The sequence below is a fragment of the Lactuca serriola genome, chromosome 6, assembly GCF_051521515.1.
Source record: "Lactuca serriola cultivar US96UC23 chromosome 6, Lser_US96UC23_V15, whole genome shotgun sequence".
Lineage (NCBI taxonomy): Eukaryota > Viridiplantae > Streptophyta > Magnoliopsida > Asterales > Asteraceae > Lactuca > Lactuca serriola.
Genome location: NC_136413.1, coordinates 164,951,992 through 164,972,195, shown reverse-complemented (window position 1 = coordinate 164,972,195; position 20,204 = coordinate 164,951,992).

Here is a 20,204-nt window from a genome sequence, read left to right as displayed (position 1 = left end):
GTATATCATTCGACGTCTGACTAACGTCAAGGAGGTCTCGTTGTCGTATCAGCATGGTTACCCGACTCACAATACGTATTAATATAAACTTATTCACAGCTAAGATTTGTTTAGAATCTAAATCTTGTTCGGGATGATAATCCCATAGTTTTATATCTATATCTCGTTCGGGATGGTAATCCCATGGTTTTATGTCTATATCTCGTTCGGGATGATAATCCCATGATCTTGTGTCTATATCTCGTTCGGGATGGTAATCCCATGGTTTTGAAACTAAATCTTATACGGGATGATAATCCCATGATTTTATCAAACTATCATATATCTAGTTTCGGGATAGTGATCCCATGGTTTATCAAGCTATCTTATATCTATTTTCGGGATAGTAATCCCATGGTCTTTATCGAATTATCTTATAACTGGTTCGGGATGTTAGTCCCAAGGTTTTCAAAATACTTTTTATCTACAGTTCGTCAAAATTATAGTTTTGTATATTAAACTATACTATGTGTTATTCTATCAATCTTGCAATTAGGAAAATATGGGATTTTCCTGTGGTTAACTTATATCTTGTAACAGAACTGTAACGAAAGATAACTTAATTACTTTACATAAGAAAATATGGGATTTTCTTGGATATCAAATCTTTTCAGAAAACTAAAGGAAACCAATACATTTTCACAAAACAAAACCACATATGAACTCACCAGCTTTATGCTGATTTTCAAACTGCTTGTATTCTCAGGTCCAAGTTAGACAGGTACCCGACGATATCTTTTGGTGAAGATGGAGTGCTCCGAAGACTCGTCTCTTTTGTTCATATGATATATGTATAACTTTGTACAATTTACTTTTGAACCAAATGTAAACTTTCATATATATATATATATATATATATATATATATATATAATGTAATGGTTGTTTACTGTGATTACTATGTACATTGGATTTGATACACAACATGGAGTCAACCCCGGGAACGTTTCCGCCTTTGGTTTTCGGGGTGTGACAGATTGGTATCAGAGCCCTTGTTTATAGTGAACAGAGTATACCAAACCTTACATGGTATAAAACTATAAACATTAAGGGGCCTAAGTGCTCTGAACTAAAAGTATCCTACAAGATATAAGTATTTTCAAAAGTATTTAAGTATGCCGAGCCGTCGAAATCCGTAACTACAAGTAGAACAAAACATAAGTAAATGGGTGTTATACACCGCGGTTAAACCTGGGCAGTTATGTAGTCATGTCTAGGGTCAATATAGCCTGGCCAACTATATTCATTCGAGACACGGCCAACATGTGCTTGGGAGTGACTGTGGCATGCGGCATACCTGAAACTTACCTAATACCCCAAACAACGAATCGTCGCTGCAGCGAACCATGAAATACTATGGGAGTATTTCTCGAGCCGATCCTTTGTAGAAATTCTTGTATACGCGTTATTCCTTGATCATTTCTCTAGCGATGAAAATGTTCTATCTTGATAACTCCTTTCTGCTTTATCGCTTTGTATGATGCTATATTTGCCTTGATGAGATATCTCCTGTCCCATATCTCTTGATTCAATTCAGAGGACTTATGATCCTCTCTTTCCTGATCTTTTTAGATCAAGATGCCTCCAAGAAAGAGACCCAGCTCAAGGAACAACAACAATCCTCCTCCGCCACCACCTCCTCCTCAACTTGATCTTGCATCGCTTCAGACAGTTCTGACTGCTGCAATGGTAGCAGCCATGTCGCAAATGAACTCTAGTAATTCAAGAGGTGGTCCCCAACCCCAAAACCCAGAAGATAGTCAGGGACACCAAAAGGGGGTTCCTATAAAGACTTCATGAACACAAAACCGACATTCTTCAATGGCACAGGGGGTGTCATTGCCCTAACCCGATGGTTCGAGAGAATCGAATCAATCTTTGAAATATGCAGCTGTTCAGAGTCTGATAGAGTCAAGTTTGCTGCCTGCACTTTCCTAGACAAAGCCCTGACTTGGTGGAATGGCCGAGTCAAATCCTTAACTTTACCTGTAGCCAATGCTATGGGTTGGGAAGCTATGAAAGAGCTTCTTCTCGCAGAGTATTGCCCTCGAGGCGAACTTCAGAAGCTAGAGCACGAACTTTGGAACCTTAAGATGAAGGGTTCTGACATAGCTGCTTATACCTCAAGATTCGACGATCTGGCCCTACTTTGTCCGGGAATGGTTACCCCAGAAAGTAAAAAGATAGAGAGATTCATCTGGGGGTTGACCCAGCCAACAAAGGGGAATGTCTTGGCTGCGAAGCCAGATACATATGACAGTGCTAAGTGCCTTGCGAAAATCCTGATAGATCACGAAGACAACTCTGATGAAGAAGCTACTACCCCCGAGCCAGTCACTAGTGGAGGCGGAAGTAAAAAGAAATCCTGGAACAAGCGGAAGGCCCAGAGTACGCAAGGGTCTTCTAAGAAACAACAAACGGTAGCAGTCCATGCTGCTACTGCCCCTGTTGCTGTTTCAGCTGTAGGTTCCACAGCCCAAACTCCCGCCAGTGGATACACTGGTACCCTTCCTTGGTGTGGTAAGTGTAACTACCACCACCGCATTCCTGGTCCATGTCATTTACTTTTGGCTTCATTTGTAAACAATATCCAATTATTTTCTCATGTCTCCTCTGGTGCTACATGGTATATCGGGTCGGTATTATAGGTTTATGTATCAAGTAGTTAGTTAGTGTCTTAGGATTCTTCTTCATGCGACAAATCAACTAAAACTTATATGATTGCTTATCCTTTTATGCATGTTCTTGTAAGGTATTTTATATTGTGATCGTCAAGTTAAGTTATCTACTTGCGCATTCTCCCAAATCTTTTTGGCTTTAGTAATACTGATAGATTGACCTCTTAGCTACCTAAAAACATAAATATTTTTATGTGGCATATTTGTTTGGACTAACTTCCTACAAAAGGATAATCTTCCGCTTAGAGGGATTGATTCTCTTTAACCTATTTGTCATCTTCATATGAATTGGGCGGATCATGTTTTTATTCACTTTAAAATGACCTAGAATCTTTTGGAGAATATTTGTAGATAGTGTAATGTACCTACAACACATTTGATTAGTGTTCGATATCTTTAATCTTAGATGAATATTTTCATTTGAGTTGGCTAGAAAACTGAAGTTCAATAAAATTATTTTTGTCACTTAATGTTGCATATGGAAATTCATAATCGTGACAGCTTTTTACGGAAGTAAGTCGAGGAAACATGTTTTATTTGATAGTGTAATCGTTTTTTCTTATAATTTGATAGTGCACAGAAAGAATAAACTAAAGTGTGGATGGTCATCGTGGCTCAAAAATTTGTTGCTTATTTCTTGATGTATTTTTTATCTCTCTGGATCCTTGCTAGAGTTCTTTTTCTAAAAATAAATCTAGCTATTAAAAAAAGTGCTTGAATGTTGGGATTTTCTTGAACAAAGCATCCACATCATGGGATTTTGGTGATAAATAAATTTCTTGGATCATTGCTTACTTGAATTCTGGGGTATTCAAGTTGGGGGGGGGGAGAGAGGGGGGTTGACCGAGACAAGAGGATCTCCTTTGCCCTAATTGTACATATAAAGTTGAAGAATTGTTTCATTTGTTTGTAAAGTGTCAAAGTCAAATTGTTGATAGAAGGTGGAATGCTATTTCAATTTGGATAAATCTACATATTCCGAATTTTGAAGAAGTTGGGGATGTTTTCAAGCATCCCTCATAACTATCGTGTAACGCCTGGTTTCTGGGATGAATTTATTTCCAGTTATTGCATTTTTTTCCTGGAGGACTCATCGATTTGAAAGCCTCAACTCGACGCGTTGAAGTTGTTTTGGTCGCGAAGCTTAATGATTCAACTCGACGAGTTGAGGTGCCTCACCTTGGCGAGTTGGCAACTGGGAAGGAAACCCTAATTTTAGGGTTTTGCACTCTATTTAAACACCTTAAGCCCTAGGTGTTGGCCTCATTTCCAGCCTTCACAGCCCATAACCCTAATCTGAAAACCCTAGAGCCTCGTTGAGTGATGTGAGCTTATTGTGGGTGTGTTTTGGTGTGACATCCCCATTTTCATGGCCAGAAAAGACCGATTTGTTTATGCTTTGTTTGAAAATCAGAGTAACCATCTAAAGAAAAGTATTACGGAATTAGTTCCCAAAAGATAAATATGATAAAGATTTATCAAAGCATTTCCGAAGAAATGTATTTTATTATATTAAAACCTCGGGATGTCATGTTCGATACAGATCAAAAGCATAAACAGAACAACATAGGCCTTACAACATTTATATATATCTACTGGTCTATAATCCATAACCCCTCATCAAGTCATCCAACTATGCTCTTGTGCCACTACCTGTAATACTCTCAGATATGGTCCCTAAAGGTGACTTATCACGTAAAGTTGCCAACTTTACACTCATGCATGGCTTAATAGGACCCAATACTCAAAAAGAAGTTTAATAAAGATCTTAATACATGCATGGACCCATATCCTCCATAAAGTTTGTATTTTTATGAACATGGGGCCCTAATGGAGCTAAGATCTAGCATCCATTTCTTATGGAGTAGATCAAAAGCTCAACTTTAACTCAAAAGACTAAAAAATGTACAAATAAGCCATAAAGTAGATCTACTACAAATGACCATCAACGTGAGAGATTTTTACCTCAAAAGGCTTGCGAATGTGAAGGTGACTCTGGATCTACAAGCTCAAACTATTCCTCCAAGTGTTCCTCTTCTTCTTTTTTACCACAAAACACCAACACACTTTCAAGCTCAAATCTCACCAAATTCACTTAGGGTTTCGTTTTTAGGGTAAAGGGAGATGGCTATTAATCAAAATGTCCAAGAGGTGCTATAATGAGGTTTAAATAGGGTGCAAACCCTAAAAGTTAGGGTTTTCCCAAACCGTGCGTACGCCCAACATACGTAGGTGATGCCTGCGACCAACAAATAGCTAGTATGCTAAGCGTAATCATAGAGTACTAGCCAAGGACCAAAATGAAAAGAATTTTCATAAAAGGGCTAAAAGGAAACTTACCAAAAACTAGAATGTTACAATTCTCCTCCACTTGAATCAAAATTCGTCCTCGAAGTCCGCTGCCCCAAATAACTCTGGGTAATGCTCCTTCATATCGTCATCTGGCTCCCACGTCCATTCTGAACCTTTTCGATGATGCGAATGGACTTTCACTAACCCAACAACCTTGTTCCTCAAGGTTTTCGTCTTCCGGTCAAGAATCGTCACCAGTCTCTCAATATAATTCAGGCAATCATCCACTTAAATATCCTCCAATGGTACCACCGCGCAATCAAACACTAAACACTTCCGCAACTGAGAGATGTGGAATGTGGTATGGATCTAACTAAGCTCCTCAGGAAGATCCAAGGGATAAGCAACTCGGTTCACCCGGGTCAAATACCCTGAAAGGACCGATGTACCTGGGGACCCAATTTGCCCCTCTTCTTGAATCAAATGACACCTTTCCAAGGTGACACCTTCAAGAGAACCATATCCCCAACCTAGAACTCTAGATTTGATCGGAGCTTGTCGGCATAACTCTTATGCAGACTCTGAGCTGTCTGGAATCTACTCTAAACTTGCTTAATCAACTCGATAGTCTTGAGTACCACTTTGGTACTCCCCATGACCCGTTGACTGACCTCACCCTAGCAAATTGGGATCTTGTGTTTCCTCCCATAAAGCATCTCAAAAGAAGGTCGATCAATGTTGGTGTGATAACTGTTGTTATACGAAAATTCCGCTAATGGAAGATACGTATCCCAACTCTCACGAAATCCATAACACACGCCCGAAGCATGTCCTCCAAGGTCTGAATAGTCTGCTCGCTCTGACTGTCATCCTCCGGATGGAAAGTCGTACTGAAATGGAGACGAGTACCCAACTCATCGTAGAACCTCTTCCAAAATATGGATGTACACCGGATGTCCCTGTCTGAAACCACCAAAATCGGCACCCCATGTCGTGCTACAACATCCTTGATGTATACCTCAGCCAACTTCTCCGTAGAGATACTCTCCTGAATTGGAATAAAATGCGCGCTCTTGGTCAATCGATCCACGATAACCCAAATTGAATCCACTTCGCGTGCAGTCTGAGGCAACTTCTTAATGAAATCCATGGTAATCTCCTCTGATTTCCAAACAGGAATATACAACGTTTGTATCTTTTTGTGAGGTCGCTTATGTTCGGCCTTGAATTTCCTCCAAGTCAAGCACCTCTCCACATACTAAGGTACATCTCGCTTCATGCAGGGCCACCAATAATCAAGACGAAGAACTCTGTACATCTTTGTTGCCCCGGGATAAATGGAGAACCTCGATTTGTGCGCCTCCTCCATTAGAACATGACACACACCACCCTACTACGGAACCCATACTCTCTAATGAAGAGTTGATAACCCTCGGATTTCATAATCAAATGAAGCAACCTGACCCACTATCTGCTCACTCTTTCGGTGCTCTACCTTCATAGCCTCGATCTGAACCTCATGAATCCGCTCCAAAGCGGAGTAATCACGGTCATCCTATAACAAATATCCCTGATCGGACCCGCGACCGCCTTACGGATGAGTGCATAGACCACCACATTGCCTTCCCCGAATGGTAAAGTATCTCAAAATCATAATCCTTCACCACATCCAACCACCGACGTTGCCTCATATTCAGATTTGGCTGATCCATCAGATACCTCAGGCTTTTGTGATTCATGTAAATAGTACAACGGATCCCATAGAGTTAATGTTGTCAAATCTTGAGGGTGAAAACCACAACTCCCAACTCTAAATCATGCATCGGATAGTTCGCCTCTTGAGACTTTAGTTGCCTCGAAGCGTAAGCGATCACACGACCCCTCTGCATCAGAACCACACCAAACCCGTGATCAGCGCATCATAATAAACCACGAAGTCCTCAACACCCTCCGGCATTGTCAAAATCGGTGTCTCACACAATCTCTGCCTCGGGGTCTCAAAAGTTGCATGCTGCTTAGGCCCCCAACGAAAAGTGACGGTCTTCTTCGTCAACCGAGTAAGAGGAACCACTATCTTGAATGAATCTTCGATAGTAACCGGTCAAACCAAGGAAACTCTGAATCTCAGATGGAGACCTTAGAACCTCCCACCTCATCATGGCATCGACCTTGGACGGATCGACCACAATACCATTCTAGTTCACAAGGTGCCCCAAAAACTGCACCTCGCGCAACCAGAACTCACACTTGAAAAACTTCGCTAAAATTCTCTCCCTCCTCAGAGTCTCCAAAACCTCTCTTAATTGCTCCTCATGTAGCCCCTAGGTCTTGGAATAGACTAGGATATCATCAATGAATACAATCACAAGCAGATCCAACATCGGCCTGCATACGCGGTTCATGAGGTCCATGAATGTGGTTGGAGTATTGGTGAGCCCGAAGGGCATCACCATGAACACGTAATTCCCATAATGAGTCTAGAAGGTCGTCTTATGCACATCCTCCTCTATGAACCTCATCTGATGGTAACCCGAATGCATATCAACCTTGTAAAACCAAGATACACCCTCAAGTTGGTCAAAGAAATCATCAATCCTTGGGAGTGGATAACGGTTCTTCACCGTTAGCTTATTCAACTCCCGATAATCAATATAATCAATACACATATGATGAGACCCATCCCTCTTCTTCACAAATAGTATCGGTGCTCTCCATGGAGAACTGCTCGATTAAATGAACCCCTTGTCTAATAGCTCCTGCAGCTGTGTAGATAAATCCTACATCTCTGGAGGAGCTAACCTATACGGTGCCTTGGCTTTCGGAGCCGCACCAGGAACCAGGTCAATCCTCAACTCCACCTGTCTCTCCGGAGGCACTCTAGGCAAGTCCTCCGAAAACACATCCAGGTACTCCCGTACAATCGACACGTCATCCACAACTGTCTTACCCTTATCCTGGGTTCCATAACACAGGCGACAAATCTGGAACAACCCTGATGAAGATAGCGTCTGACCCTAGCCGTTGAACATAGAATCAGCCCATGCTGAGCTCTCTCTCCCTGAACCACCAACTCTCCTATACTTGGGGTTCGGATACACACCAACTAATGCTCACAATCGATCATCACCCTATTGGGGCTCAACCAGTTCATCCCTATGATAACCTTGTTCCCGCGCAAAGGAATGGGAACCAAATCAATCAGATATTGCTCGCTGAACATCTGAAGAACACAACCCTGATGAGCCCTCGATACCCGGACATATCATTCATCTGCAATCTTAACGTCTAAAGGACAATTTAGCTCCCCCGGAGCTCCAACAAACCTCTTTCTAAGCGCAAGAGATACAAAATATTGGGTAGCCCCCGAATCAAACAATACCAAGGCATAAATACCGTTCACGAGGAACGATCCTAAAGTAAAACATACAAATATAAGCAGACAATTCAATATAAATAAAGAAATAAGGAGAAGGTAAATACCCGTCACCACATCACGTGTTGCGTGAGCCTCCTCAGCCATCAGCTGAAAAGCCATGCTCTTTACTACAGGTGTATCCACCTTCCCCCGGCGGCCATCAGTAATTCTCAGCGTCGTTGGAGCGGTTGCTCCCACTGGTCTCGCTATTTCCAAACTCGGACAATGGTCCTTCTTGTGGCCCCTCTTATTGAAAAGGAAGCAAATCAGATCAGATAATGGGTGGTGGTGGTAGTAGCAGTACAAAATGAACTCCCGCGTCTGATCATCCAACTGCCCAACTCTAGAACCCGAGCATGAACCCTCACCAGCACTAGAACCACCAACCGGTCTGCCTCGAAGAGTCACCATACTGAAAATAGACCATATAGACCATTATAATATGCATATATATATATATATATATATATATATATATATATATATATATATCAAGGAGTTTCATACTCTACAAGTTTCCTGGTTTCATCGCAATTGTCCTTGACTCGAATACGAATCCTCTACTTCTAGAAGCACGGGCCATACTACCTTCCACATCTATCCATACTTTCCTTAAGGATCGGTTTGAATCCTCCAAGTCATTCCTTATCCACACATAAAATCCTCCACAAAACAAGGCTCCCATCACTAAATCTCTTCCTAGATTCTCCTAGGGAAACACTATACCACTCTCTTCCATCATCTGCAGAAGGAACTCCTACTAACACCCTCTAACTAGCTCACGAATAAAATTGCATATCACTGGCACCAGATAATTCTTCGAATGAAAGGTCTCACACTACAAGGGTTGGACTCAAACAAGAGTTGCACAATAGAGTTAAAACCTGACCTTCTAAAATTACTTAGTATCTATAATATGTAACTTAGCATATTCACTTACTAATTAGCCGAAGTTAGTGAGAACTCCTAAAAGCACAAATCATGCAACATTCAAGCATTGAGTAATCAGAATCAAGCATAACCTAATAAGGCCATCCTATCACTAACTGATCAGTACTAGCATGCAAGTCTACATTCTGCAAGCTCATACAGTAGGCATATAAAGGCATCTCTCCTAGAATTCTATCATGCAAATCCTGATCAGATCCTTAGCCTTAACTAGCATGCGATTCACAGATTCATAAATCAAAGCATATCATAAAACATGTATGGGTATTTTTGGGAAAACTTACTTAAGCTTGGTCGATTCCATGCACCACACCCTTTTCTTTTATTAGAAACCCTTTTTATAAAAAATTTCTTTTTGAAAAATTCTACCAAACCCTCAGTTTGAGTTTAGACACACCCGAGAGTATGTTTGAAACCCTCAAACTAAGGTTCTAATACCAACTTGTAACGTCCCAAAAGTTAAAACCAAACATTTTCATTTTTAAATTAATAAAACTATTATCCAAAACATCATCATAAACCATGGTGAAAGAAAATATATCAACTACATCACAAAACATCAAAGTAACATAAAGTCCGAAACGAGGTGGTGTGTGCACTGCAATCATCCTTGGCTTTTCCCCTTCGAACCAGAAGTACCTGAAAACATAAATTGAAAACCGTAAGCATAAAGCTTAGTGAGTTCCCTAAAATATCACATACCATACATAATGAACATATAATGGGCCCCACTCGGTATACAGATCTGTCAATCATCAGGTCCCGCCTGGTATACGTATAAACATATAAACAGATAAACACATAACACATGCAATAACCACAAAGATAAATAGCAAACAGAATGGTCATCGGTCCCCGCCCGGTAAGCATACAAGAACATAAAACATGCAAGAGTCTTGCATACATCTAGCATCCTAACATAACAAACCATGGGTTGAGATTGGTGCCTTCGACCCGCTAAACACAGTGAGGAAACTCACCTCTAGCTACTGAAATATGAAAAAGAATCTCTGCTTGTTGGCTCGGAAAAAATCCTCGTGCTATCATCATCAAAATAATATCCAATTATTAATTGGATCTTGACCTATTAACGTATCCCTCAGAGGGAACGTAAAAAAAAGAGAAGTCAAAACTAGTACCAAGCTTGGCCTGAGCTGATCTCAGTCGGACTACGTCCGAATCTAAGATCGGGCCTTCTCCAACACGAAAGACATAGGCATGACAGTTATGGTGTAGAGTAGTGCTATAACCTCCTCACCAAGGGATAACATCCCGAAGAGTGTGGGACCATTCATAGCGTCCCACGTGTTCGTCAGAAGATAGCCACAATCTCCGTAATAACTGAAAGATCCTCCTCTAGCCAATGAGGAGTGGATGCAAAAAAGATGTGACGAAGGGTCTTCCGGTAGGCGTCCGCCACATCATTCCTCACTAAGGAATGTCCAACAGAATCAGTTGAGGTCCACATGCCTTTAGAACCAGGTATAAAAGGATCCTTCTTCCTCCAGAAAAAGGGGGGCTCTCTTTCGAGTGAATACTCTTTCTTTTCTTTTAAAACAAACACTAACTAGATCATCGGAGCTTCGTCCCGGGGATCCCTCCCGGACTTCGACTAATGATCTTCTTTCCATTCAGGAGAGGGAATATACACTAAACCCACCGGCAATCTCAGTTCTACCATCTCCAACATATCACAACATCTGGCGCCATCCGAGCGTGTCTCTAGAACGATACACTCACGAAACAAATCCATAGAGCAACAATGGCAGGTGAAATCGCAATAGTTTCCGGAATACTGGAGAAAAGTCTGATGCGTCTGATGCAGTCACTAGAGGGAGGACAACCCCCGTTCAGGAAGAACACACATCAAACCTCACACAAGTTTCACAAACGCCACCGAGCTCCACAGTAGTGATGGCAGCAACCCCCACGTCCAATCTATGGCGTCCTGCAACCGACCAAATCCCATAAGTTGCAATCGTAACTGCAACTTCGCAAATCATTGCAACACAACCAACATGCCCCCTGTCCCACAACAACAACCTCTCCCGTACACCTCTGGCACTGGGAATTGGATTGCCCAGACCATCCAACCGTAGCCACAGAGTTCCTCCACGGTTTGCCTACACACCACCATGGCAAGCTTGCCCCATATGCCGCTCTACGTACAACAACAGCCGATCTTCAACCCATCTGTGTAGCAGATCCCAGGTTTCATCGATACACCAACTCAACCACAAGTCGCAAGCACGCAGATCCTGGCGGGTCAAGGATCCAGTTCTTCCGGATCCAGCGTTCAGTTCCCAGTTCAATCCAAAGTCAATCCCCTCGTAGCAGCGGCTCAGACGTTCAATCCAAACACGCAACAATATGCGGGAGCGTACTCATACACGCTCCCCCCGATAGGGCAACACGTCATCTAACAATTCGAGCTGACACTAGACTTGCCTCTGTATCAGCCATATATCTTGTTGGCGACTATGCATAGCCAGATGTATGCAAGCCCGAACTAAATACAATAGCACATGGCTTACAATGGGATGCTATCCTCATACATGGACAGTCACATGTGAAGCACCAACTCTAATTGCAGTCACGAGATGTTGTAGTACGAGATGTCGCACATGGCGATGATCCCACACATGCCCAAATATGACGGTACCACATATCCAAACAACTACACTGACAATTATGAATGGACGATGACTTCCCTCAAGATGGATCGTCACTTCACTTGCACTTATTTTCCTTGAACCCTCACTGGCAACGTTGGCAAGTGGTTCAAATCTTTGAAGCCAGGCAACATCTCAAGCTTTGTGCAACTGAAATACTTTTTCCTCAATAATTTCATGCAATTGAGGAAATGCAAGGGGGATGCTAACTTTGTAATGGCATGCAAGCAGAAAGAGGGGGATCAATCCGTGAATATTATGATCGGTTCATGTTGGCGACACTGAATGTTCTAGGACATGAAGAGTTCCTGGTAACAGGTGCTTTCACCCAAGTTTTACTCCCAGGGTCCCTATCGAAGAAGATGCAGGGAACCGTTCCCCGATCTCGGGATGAACTTAATTTTCATGTTGAAAAATACCTAAGGCAAATCGAAGGGGAAGAGCAAAAAGAGGCCAATATCAAAGCTATAGTCAATGCATATGCAAATCAGGAGGGGGCGGTGTCGCAACCAATCTCGGCCCAGCAGGGGAGGCAAGATGGCGACCAACAGTGGCACAATCGTCACCCCCGACATATATCTAGATAGTACAAACCGTTATATAGGGATGATAACAAAAGCGGTCATACTGATGTTCACGCGATCAACAAGGCCCCATCCAAGGAAAACAAAGACAAGCCCAAGTTCTGTGAGTACCATCAAAGCAAAACTCACGATACAAACGAGTGTACAGTGCTAAAGAGGGAGATTGATGACAAACAACTACTAGGAAACATTGTTGATATAGCAAAAGACCTCATGGTAAAATTCGACGAGGATAAACATCAGCTTAAAAACCAAAAGGATGGAGGAATAGACTAAGAAAAGAGGGCGGAGATACTCAACATCACCGGGCCTCGCCCATGCACCAACCGCCAAAGCTGATATCCTGATGCAAGGGCATACCACCAAAACGTCCTCAACATAGCATTCTCAATGAATGACCCATGGCCAGAGCATTGGAATCCCAACAATCCATTGCACATCACCAGTTTTGTTAGTCGACATCGTGTTGAACAAGTATACATCGACAACGGAAACCGAGTCAATGTGATCTACGAGCACTATGTTAGACGACTGCCCATCAAATGGAATGTGTACATCCAACCACCGCGCCAAGGCTCGCTAGTCGGTTTCACTGGACACTGCATATGGCCAACAGGAACAATCAGACTCCCGTTCACTCTGGTTAGCCATGACGGGGCAAAGGAGATAATAAAGGTGCTCAATTTCTCGGTTGTCAACTGCCCGGCTGAATACAACATTCTCTTAGGATGCCATGCGCTTTTCCAGTTGCAAGCATTTCCATCTACCATCCACGGTGTCATCAAATTCAGCATAATTGATGGATCAGCCACGATAATAGCGACTAAGCCAGCCAACAGGTGTGATGCTCAATGAGAAGCAAGGTAGGAAATCCAATTGCGTCAAAACGATAGTCGCCAAAAGACAGAGACCTCCCGTTGGAAATCTGCTGAAGCACGAGTATCAGCCCAAGAATCAAGGAAGAGACGGCAAGATGTGTTTAGTTGGCTCATAACCCTCCTTCACAGGAAGAAACTAACACTAATCCAAGGATTGCTCAGCCAAAATACAGGGTGCGAAATACACAGCGAAGAAACGCTCACCCATAGTCGAATGCACCTGTTTGGCCGGTAATTGACACCAGTGCCAAGCCCAAAGCAAGAGCAATTTCATATCCAGAAGCAAACCTTGTCTGATGGAAAACGTGAACCAAAGTTCCTCAGAACGGAGGAGGCGAGCACAAGAAACACCACCAACAACAGCAAAATGTCGTTTCCTATGACGCACAAGTCTTCCCAAAGAAGAGCACCATCAAAGGCCTTCGGAAAGAAAAATAGCTTCTCCGGTAATTCAGCACACTATCTTGGGACTAAGTGTACAAAACTGCACAGATGGAACTGTCACACCCCCAAACCTGAACGGCGGAATCGTTCGGGGGCGGAGGACATCATATTCAGTATCATAACAGTTCATAGAAAGGAAAGTACACACCACCATAATATAAATATGTTTGAAAAGTTTACATGATTGTAGGTGTTACATGTTTGCAAAAGAAATCAAATATAAAATGGTGATCCAAAATATGTTACTAACGCCAATGCGTTAGTCTTCAGAAGTAGTTGCTACCTGGCTAGCGGTTTCCTGTGAATACAAGTTATTTCAAAGAAAAAGTGTCAACATTTAAGTTGGTGAGTTCATAAGTAGTGTTTTGAGAAGATGTATGCCATTCGAAAGTGTTTGCATGTTTTCCAGAAAAACCCTTATTTTCTTATTAAAGTATGCAATGCATATGAATGTTCGTGATGTAAATTGCAACTAATTGTACCAAGAAAATCCCTTATTTTCCTATTAGTTGTTTGGTTTGTATACAGGAAAAACCCTTATTTCCCTGACATAACTGGCAGTCTCTAAGACCGAAAATCGCAAGCAATCGACGTGCTCGAAAGGTGTGGCATAGTTTTACATAGTAAAGCTATACGAAGATCGCACTTATTAGATGAAGAATAGTTTTAATGACTACTCGTTCATAAAAGCATAATACCATAATAATTGTATATCCGATGAGTTTTATAACCATACTAAACATAATATGCCTGTAGCGACGTTCTTCAGGCGTCGTAGCGTTATGACAACTGTCACCCCAAAAGACGGACTGTAGCTAACAGTCAGGGCGCGGGATCATGACTTCCCGTATAGATCTATACACATTTGACACGTTCTCCGAACGGGAGACTCTGGTTATAGACAGGACTTGTTGCATTATTTTCTAATAAAGAAAGTAACGTTTGAAGATATACACGACTCATGGATTCTCAACTAAGTCCGTAATAAGGTAGTAGTTTGTATGCAAAGTTTAACCTCTTTCACAATGTTTGACAAAGCATAATCATAAGTTCTTTGAATGCATGAAATGATTTAGTAAAGAATGTTACCCTTGATATGATGTGTTTGTATGTAAACGTATAAATAAAACATATTTCTATTTATAAACATATTATATCCCAAAGAGGGTAAAGCTGTGTTGTGAGGGGTTTTGTATCATAATAACTTCACCAGATAGTTAAAACAACAGTATGAAAAGTATACCAAAAGGTTAATGTTTCACACGAATTCAGTCATGTGTTAACGTGTATTCCTCCCCAAAAAGAGTATAAAACATTTAAAATGTATTTAAAGAGTGTTCAAAGGGGATATGAACTCACTTGATAGTTTGAAGATTGTGAGGTGGAAAACCGAGCAGAGTTTCGTCTCGGGAAACTGATTTTTCTTGGGATTCTCGGGAATCTCGGGAGTAGAATCGGCCTTCGGGACTTGAGCCAAAAAGACCAGAGCTTCGGGTTTGAACGGACACGGAAAACGAGGAAATGCTGAGAGAGAGAGAAGAGAAATGAACCCTTTCTTTGGAAACCCTCGCATTCTATTTATAGGAAGGCAAGTCTGCCTCGGTACGCGGGGCGTACGCTCGTACGCGCTGCGTACGCGTACGTCATGCATGACCGAAGCCTCGACTGCCTCGGTTCGGATGGGACGGGTTCTTGGGTTATCGGGTCGGATGGGACGGGTTGCTGGGGAGGTGGGTCGGATGGGACGCCGGGTCGGATGGGACGTCGGATCGGACGGGTCGGACGGGTCGGACGGGTCGGCTTCCTCGGATATGGCGACGTGGACGATCCGAGGCCAATCCTCTCGGTTACGCGGGGCGTACAGGAGTACGCAGCGCGTACTTCGGAGAAGGACGCTGACTCCTCTTCGGATAATATCCGAATTTTGAATTAAATAATTAATTAATTTATTTAATAAACTTCAAAAATCCATATCTTCTTCATATGAACTCCGTTTTCGATGGTCTTTATATCCACGCGTAGGTGAGACTACGATCTACAACTTTCGTTTAGACTCCGTTGGCAAATTCCAAAATTATTTTTATTATTTATTTTATAACTAATCGTTTTTAAGGAATTTCTTTGAAAAATCATAACTTCCTCATGCGAAGTCAGATTTGGACGTTCTTTTTGTGTACGCTCACGGTTTAATGTTATCTATGACTTTCATTTAGATACCTAAGGCTAAATGTTATCGTATTGAAACTTTGCGTTTTTCGTTTGATCGGTGTTGTCGGTTTTGACAGAAATCTTAGAGTGGTCATAGCTTCTTCGCCATAACTCAGATTTTAGTGTTCTTTATTTATTTGGAACCTTTAAGAAGATATCTACTACATAGCGTACTCCAAATCAGAGCTTTTGAACAATTCATTTATCGATGATATTCCCATTACATTCAAAAGGGGGTTACAAGACTCGGTTTATAATGCCCGGGATAACGGGTTGTTACATCATCCCCCCGTTAAACGGAATTTCGTCCCGAAATTTAATACAAGGTAAGAGTTTTAGGGGCTGAGGAAGAGATGCGGATACTTCTGTAGCATTTGGTCTTCCCGTTCCCATGTGAATTCGGGTCCTCTCTTAGCATTCCATCGAACTTTTACTATTGGAATGCGACTCTGTTTGGTCCTTTTAACTTCCCTATCCATGATCTCGACGGGTTCTTCCACAAAGTTGAGATTTTCGTTTAACGCGATTTCATCGAGTGGAATTACAAGTGTTTCGTCGGACAAACACTTTTTCAGGTTCGACACGTGGAATACTGGATGCACTTTGTTAAGCTCGATTGGAAGTTGGAGTTTGTAGGCCACTGGACCAACTCTCGAAATGATTTCGAAGGGTCCAATGTACCTGGGGTTTAGCTTTCCACGCTTCCCAAAGCGTATCATGCCTTTCCAGGGTGAGACCTTCAGTAGCACACGGTCGCCAATCTGGAATTCCAAGGGTTTACGTCTCCTGTCGGCATAGCTCTTTTGTCTATCCCTTGAGGACTTCAGTCGTTCTCGTATTTGCACGATCTTTTCGGTAGTCTCTCTGATGATCTCTGGGCCAGTAAGGGTGCCCTTAGTGACTAGACCTTTTGCCAATTGGGTGTCGCCCACTTCCGTCCAGCACAGGGGTGATCTGCACTTACGGCCGTAAAGGGCTTCGAACGGAGCGGTCTTGATACTAGTATGATAACTATTGTTATAAGAGAACTCGACCAAAGGCAAGTGAATATCCCATGCCTTGCCAAAGTCGATTACACATGCTCGCAACATGTCTTCCAAGGTTTGGATCGTCCTCTCACTCTGTCCGTCAGTTTGAGGGTGGTATGCTGTACTCATGTCCAACCTTGTTCCCATGGATTTTTGCAGTGATTGCCAAAATCTGGAAGTGAACCTGCTGTCTCTATCTGAGATGATGGACATTGGTACTCCATGAAGTCGTACGATCTCCCGGATGTAGGTTCTTGATAGTCTTTCCATCCTATCGGTTTCCTTGATAGGTAAGAAATGGGCTGATTTGGTTAATCTGTCGACGATTACCCAAATAGTATCTTGGCCACTCTGAGTTTTGGGCAGTTTGGTTATGAAGTCCATGGAAATCTGCTCCCATTTCCACTCAGGTATATCAGGTTGTTGGAGTAGGCCTGAGGGTTTTTGGTGTTCTATTTTTATTTTGGCGCAAGTTAAACACTTGCCCACGTACGTAGCGATCTCTGCTTTCATGTTTGGCCACCAGTAGAGTTGCTTGAGATCTAGATACATCTTGTCTGACCCTGGGTGTACGGAGTATGGGGTCCTGTGTGCCTCGCTCATAACTACCTCTCTGAATCCCCCAAACTTTGGTGTCCAGATCCGGTTCATGAGGTAGCGTGCTCCGTCACTCTTGATTTCTAAGTTCTTGTCCATTCCTCTAAGGGCCTCACCTGCCACGTTTTCGGGTTTCAAGGCCTCTAATTGAGCTTCCTTGACTTGCGTTGATAGGTGCGAATGGATCGACATGGCTAATGACTTCACTCTCCGGCCTGAGTACTCCTTTCGACTAAGGGCATCGGCTACGACGTTTGCCTTTCCCGGATGATAGCGAATATCGCATTCGTAATCACTGAGTAGCTCGACCCATCGCCGTTGTCTCATGTTGAGCTCCTTCTGATCGAAAATGTGTTGTAAGCTCTTGTGGTCGGTAAAGATAGTGCTCTTCGTTCCATACAAGTAATGTCTCCAGATCTTCAGGGCAAACACTACTGCTCCTAGCTCAAGATCGTGGGTCGTGTAGTTAACCTCATGTGTTTTCAACTGTCTCGAGGCGTAGGCGATGACCTTACCTCGCTGCATCAGAACACATCCGAGTCCTTGGTTTGATGCATCGCAATAAACTACGAAGTCTTCTATTCCTTCAGGAAGGGATAGTATTGGTGCGGTGCACAAGGCTCGTTTGAGCGTTTGGAACGCTCTTTCTTGTTTCTCTTCCCAGTCAAAGGCCACACCTTTCTGGGTTAGGGTTGTAAGAGGCTTTGCTATTCGTGAGAAGTTCTGAATGAACCTGCGGTAGTAGCCAGCGAGACCTAGAAATTGGCGAATTTCTGTAGGAGTCTTCGGTGCTGACCAGTTCTCAATGGCCTTAATTTTGGATGGGTCCACGTGGATTCCCTCTTCGCTTACCACGTGTCCTAAGAATTCGACTCTTCGGATCCAAAATTCACATTTCGAGAACTTCGCATAAAGTTTCTCTTTTCGTAATATCCCTAGAACCTGTCGCAGATGATCGCCATGCTCTTTCTTACTTCGGGAGTAGATCAGGATGTCGTCAATGAAAACGATGACGAACTGATCCAAGTAAGGTCGGCATACTCTATTCATCAGATCCATGAAGACTGCGGGCGCATTGGTCAATCCGAATGGCATCACTACGAACTCGTAATGTCCGTAACGAGTTCGGAAGGCGGTCTTCGGCACATCCTCCTCTAGCACTCGTAACTGGTGATACCCGGATCTCAGATCAATCTTAGAAAAATAGTTCGCCCCTTGCAGTTGGTCGAATAGATCATCTATGCGCGGTATAGGATAACGATTCTTGACCGTCAGTTTGTTGAGTTCTCTGTAGTCGATGCACATTCTGAACGATCCATCTTTCTTTTTCACAAACAACACGGGTGCTCCCCAAGGTGAGAAGCTCGGTCTGATGAATCCTTTTTCCCAGTAGTTCATTCAGTTGACTGGATAGCTCCTGCATCTCTGCCGGGGCTAATCGATAGGGTGCTTTGGCTACTGGGGTAGCTCCGGGAATCAGATCGATTCTGAATTCGACTTGTCTTACGGGTGGTATCCCTGGAAGGTCCTCGGGAAATACATCGGGAAAATCGCATACGTCGGGCACATCCTTGATGTCCCGGACTTCGCGTTTCACGTCTACAACGTGTGCAAGAAATGCGTGACACTCCTTTCGTAAGTGCTTCTGAGCTTGGATACTTGAGATGATTCTAAGAGTGGTACTAGGTTTGTCGCCCAAGACGAGGAAGGTTTTGCCGGTTGGCAGATTAAGGCGAACGGCCTTATCGTAACATAGAATGTCCGCACGATGTGAACTCAGCCAATCCATGCCAATGATGACATCGAAACTCTTAATCGAGACTGGCATGAGGTTGATTTGAAAGGGATTATCGTTTAGAGTTAGGGTGCAGTTTAAGTATATCTCTTTAGTGCCTTCAGTTTTCCCGTTGGCCATTTCTACTATGAACGGTTCACTTAATGATTGTGGTATTGGTTTTAGCATGCTTTTAAAGTCGTGACTCACAAAACTCCTTTCCGCTCCACTATCAAACAAAATGCATGCATACGAGTTATCGAGAAGAAACGTACCCGTAACAACAGTAGGGTCCGCAATGGCTTCATCTTGTCCCATTGCGAAAACTCGGCCTCTCCCGCCGATATTCCTGTTGTTTGCCTTCGGGCAGTCCTTGCGGTAGTGCCCTGTGCTCCCGCACTCAAAGCAAGCGCGGCTTACTCCGGCATTAGCAGTGGGGGCGGATTGTTGGGTTGGCTCCTTGCAATAGCGGGCTGTATGACCCTTCTTATTGCACCTGGTGCATTGAAGGCCATGACAGAGACCGTGATGGTGGAAGTTGCACTGGTTACATTTCGGTAGCTTTCCATTGTATGAACTTGTGGGGGCAGAGTTGGTAGGTACAGTAATGGCGTGGGTCGCTATCACTTGTTGTTTCTTGGGGTTCTC